General features: G+C 29.2%; 1 pseudogene; it reads right to left on the bottom strand.

The window, feature by feature from the left end:
* Window positions 1–832: 832 nt before the first annotated feature.
* LOC149541029 (uncharacterized protein At4g15970-like) lies at window positions 833–3,185 on the bottom strand (annotated as a pseudogene).
* Between the last annotated feature and the right edge of the window lie 2,194 nt (window positions 3,186–5,379).

The following is a 5,379-nucleotide window of genomic DNA, read 5'->3' as shown; positions in this document are numbered from 1 at the left end:
TTGCATAATGAAGTTGGTTTGAAATCTAAGCAAGTTTTGGGAGACTTAACTGTGGGGATAATAACTATCTTTGTCGTATTAAAGTATTTTAGCGTAGCTTTACTTTTCTTGGATTCTTCAATAACCCCAAGTAGTTCCCAACCTAAGAAGTCCCAACATGCTTGGAAAAATAATGTTGATTATCCATCTAGTCTAGGGGCATTATCCAGAGGCAAGGAGAAAACTACATTTATAAGCTCACACAATGTGAAAGGAGCAATTAATACTGCATTATTATATTTTGAAACTAGAGAGGGTATATCATTGAGAAGATCTTGTGATTGTGCTTCATGGAAAGTAGACAGAACAGGAGGAGCTAATAAATCTTTAAAAAATCTAACCCCTTCCTCTTGAATCCCCTGAGTGTTTGAAATTGGATTATTTTCACAAAATAAAAGAATTACGTTAATTAAGAAAATTGAATATTTCATCTATTGAAATTTATACATAAAAAAATCTATATAGTTATTTGGTAATTTTATTTTTCTAATAATATTTTATTTACCCATTTCTTTCAAGTCAATATATCTCATAACAATATTAAATAATTTTAAAAATATTTTTTTACATCTCCTTTTTCCTATAAAATCATAACATAAAATTCTCATCATATAACTTTAAAAAATGTGAATATAAACATATAATGATCTTAAAGAAATATATTTAAAATATTTTTCCATTAAACTCCAAATTTTTTTTTCCATCAACCAATTAATAACACCTATAAAAGTTAGTTATATACTAGCATCTTCTTATATTCAATAATGAAACATTAATAATGTTTCTCACATTCTTACAAAGGGCCACATTCTATTCTACTTCTCCAACCCACCTCTCTTCTTCCTCTTAATTCAAAAGTGTTATTGAGATTGAATGATTTGAATAAAATCCAATCATCAAGAGTGTCTCTCAAATAAGTCATCTTCTTCTTTAAACCTACACAACAATTGGTGTACATAGTACAAACTTCTTCTAATTTTGCCTTTGGTTCACAAAATCCACTATAGTAAATTGTATCAAGGAATAAAATATCTATGCCAATTTGAGTAAAATTTGAAGAATATTTCATCATATTAAAGACATCTTGATCATGCCTGTTAGGATTTATAGTAGTATATGCATGCCAAAGTTCATAGAGTTTAGCAATTTTTTCATTCCCCTTAACAAATGAAAATCCTGTATTTGGATCGTTTGAGATACTATGTGGATTGTGTTTATATAAATCACAAGATACTTGAAAATCTGCTCTGCTTGAGAATCTCTCAAATGGATTTCGTAACCACATTATATCTACATCTTGTAAATGATATTTGGAAAAAAATTAGTAAAATATTCCATGACAGATGAACTATAAGAGTGTTAAATTATGAGACAAGAAAAAAATCTTTCCATTTGAAAAAGAATATATGAGAGGTGGACAAAAGTAGAAAGACAAATTGAGAGACAAATTATGTTGGATACTACCTGATTAGATTTGGTGAAAAAAATTATTATTTATTTCTAATCTATTAGAGTAATAATTAATTTAATTGGCTTATCAAATCATGGATGTGACAATAATTTAATTGAGACTTTTTCAAAAGATCATATCTCTAACTTGATTTCTGAATTGGGGAAATTAATATTCTCTGAACAAGTATAAATCAGCCTAAAAGTGTTGGTCATATGTTTCAGTTCCTCTCTTGTAGCATTTTTCACAAATTATTGTTTGTGCATCCCCAGCCAACAATTTTGTCCCGAGATATTTTCTCTTTTGTCCCTCTCTTTATGCCAATCTTGCAAGGATACTGGATTTTCTTCCTGATTCTTTCCTAGTCGAGCCCGAACCTTGAATCAGATTATCTTATATATATTCTAGTGGTTCACCCACTTTTAATTAAAAGGAGAAAATTAATACATGGATCTTTGTTTTTCTTTTTTATCATTTAAAGATTAATTGTATTGGATACTACTTAATTAGATTTTAGTGAAAAAAATTATCACTTAATTTTAATCTATTAGAATAATAATTTATATGGAACTCTACCTTTTTTTATCAAGATAAGGGAGGCCGACTATGTGGAACTCTATTTCACATTCTATGTTAATTAGTTTTTTTTTTTATACTAATTCATTTATGATAGAATAGAATTTAATTTTTTTAATTTGTATCAAATTTATTATTATTAAAAGTTTGAATGTTTTATGCTTTTTATAAATTTGTTTGTTTCACAACATCAAAGATAGCTGTTTGAATTTTGAATGATTTTTTATAATTGAACAGATTTAGAATATAGAAAAAGTAGAATAAAATTTAAGATAGAAAAAATTAATTAAAATAAATATGCGCAAACCAATCATAATTAACAAGATCACCTCTACGTAAACATCAAACATATTAAAACAACCAGAGGCTAGTAAACTTTCTTTAGATATGGAGCCAAATATTTTAGAGTCAATCTAATGAAACTATAATTATCAGAATAACAATGCCAAACAATTTGATGATCTTTAAAGTAAACATCTACAACGTTGGGTATGTGAGGAAACTTATAGTAAACACGAAATTATTACCTCGCTCAACCACAGTCTTCAAGAAGAGAATTTTAGTCTGCATCATCTTGATTTAATCTTTTGTCCCAAAGGACTTCTCCTCAGTAAAATCAACTCCTTCAATCCTGAGCTCATAGCAATGAGGATGCATTTCTATTCAGCTGTTGAAAGCTTTTGCATGCATGGCCACAATGATGAGGTGGTTAAGTAAGTCATGTGTTCCTTCCCCAATCCTAAAACTCTCAAGAAAAAGATCAATTAAATTGTTTGGGTCCATCCATGCCCCATTCACTGGTGTGAGGATCAGAGTCTTGTTTGGCATTGAAGCCTTCGCCAAGGCAATCTCCAACTCATCTGCATCACTTGAAAATTCTATCTGAAAACAAACCCAAAATAATACTCAGTTAGAAAACAGCATGATTCAAACCATAGATTATTACAAGAGATATGTTAATCTGAATTACACTTACATATGGAGGTGTGGCTTCAGTTTCTGTAGATAGAGGCCAATAAGTTCCCTTAGTTACATAGAAACATACCAATAAAACCATTGTTAGAGAAATAATCAGAAATATATCTCTGATTGGCTTATCAAATATGATTTCTCCTTTCATCTTCAAATTGGAAGAGCTTAATCGGCCTTAGTATATCTGATTCAGTCTTGAGAGCTGCATTCTTATGTCTTGGAGATTATATACGGTGAAAATGGCTTTGTCAACCATATTAGGGTTTTTTTGAACTAATTCATATTCTAGGGCATACGACGTGCAACTTTTATATTTGGCATTACACTACCATCATTTATTTTGGCTTGTGAATGATGTATTCAAAGCTTTTAATCAAATGTATTATATTGAATTGAAAAGAAAGAAAGGTTTGTTTATCATCCATTAGTGGGATTGGCAATATATTGTATTGGGTTACACAGAAAGAAAGTTGACAATCGTGACAAGAGAAAGCAACCTGCAATTGACAAATGCATAAATAGCCTCTTTTGTTCACAAAGTGGACATTAACAGATGGGCCATCATGGGTGGAAGCCCAATTGATGGGGTGTAACTAAATTCAATAATTGGTGGCATTCTCTTTTTCCTCATTGGAAGGCGCAAATTCTTTTCGGATGTTTGATTTGCTCATGTTAACCTTGTTTTCAGTTTCGATTGATGCCTGATGGAGATATATATCATGCTGTGGAAAATCCCAACTTGTAGAGCCTTTTCATATGATTAATATAGATCACCATCAAAATCAAAGGCTTGAAGTGTGTTTAGTTTGAGATGATGTTTTATAAACTAACAATTGAATTTGCATTTTTAATTTTTATTGTTCTTAGTTAAATAAAAATGGTTTTTTATATATAGATGAATATAAGTCTAGTTCAATTGGTTTATCTTTCAGATTCTTGTACTTAATCCAAATCTTCTTTTTAATCCATTTCTATTATAAAAAGTTCACAAGCTTAATTCTGAGGCCATTCTAAAATTCATAATCTTTATTTATTTAATAGAAAAATCAAATCTGAGCATCTAGTTGACTAGTTCTATTTTACACTTTAGTCTTAGCTTGACCATGGACAAATTTTTCATTAATTGGTTTTATGTTTGTGTAGTGTAAAATAATGTATCATGCATTTTAAGGATGCTATAAAATAGGATGATCATTACATTGGATACAATCATTTGCATCTACATTATATGACAAGATCAAGTAAAGGGTTTGGACATACTCATCTGTTGCATGTGTGATTAGAAAACACTACATGTGTTTCAAAAACTGACAATGTTTTTGAAACAAGTTTGAGTTTAAAATCACAATTCAAATTATGCCACTAGTTCTAGAACTTGAGGTGAAGTCTAACATTAAGAATGAAACAATGATAATAAATATTTTAAGAGTCTCGAAATATGATAGCTCTGAAGCAAGTTTGAATATGAAATCACACTTTAAACACTAGTTCCAGAACTCATGCCAAAGTCTTGATATCAATAACTAAATAATGATCAATGAAAATTTCAAGAATTTTACAGCTCGACACTCTTTCAAGAAAAGTTTGAGTTCAAAATTACATTGTGGATTCTAATAGTAATTCTAGATCTAGAAGTGCAAGCCTACATCAAGTTGAACGAAACATTGATTTTAAAGTGCATAGTCATAACTCAATGAGAAATTATGAACCTTCTATTAAGAGGTTTTGGGTCTAACAACTAGTACAAAACCTAAAGTTAGAAGTGGAATAGCAGTGAATGAGCTAGCAAAACTAGACTAGAACATTTGAACTTCCTATAGAGTATTTTGTGTCTAGAACAAATTGTGTTCTTTGAACTTCTCAAATTCCTTTCTATAGTGTTGATAATTATGATTTCTAGTTTGTTTTATTTTTTAATAAATATTATTGAGGCAAAACAAAATCTCTTGATTTTTGAGAAAATCATAACATAGTGTATTCTATGCACATCACAAAAGATATAGTTAAATTTGGTATTTTAAGAAATACTTTTGTAGAACAATAGGTAGGAGTGAGAGCTACAAGTTATATATTTAAAAAAAAAACAAAAATCCATTGATTGTTTTTAATGAGATTTTGAAGTGGTGACATATTGAAAATTAGGGGTGTGTTCATACATTGCATATAACTTGCATCAATTTTTTTTAAATGAAAATATTTTATAAGTGTATAGAATCAAGTGTGCAACAATATTATACTTTATTTTAATTTGGTAAAGTAGATGAAAATTTATTAAGAAAATAGTAGACATATGTCTCTCAGAACTATGAAGGCACCGATAAAGAAAATAAAAGTTTACTATG

Source organism: Cupressus sempervirens, chromosome 9, assembly GCF_028749045.1.
Source record: "Cupressus sempervirens isolate cs-2001-9-10 chromosome 9, ASM2874904v1, whole genome shotgun sequence".
Classification (NCBI taxonomy): Eukaryota; Viridiplantae; Streptophyta; class Pinopsida; order Cupressales; family Cupressaceae; genus Cupressus; species Cupressus sempervirens.
The sequence above is the reverse complement of the archived record's forward strand: the minus strand, read 5'-3'. Positions and strand labels throughout refer to the sequence as shown.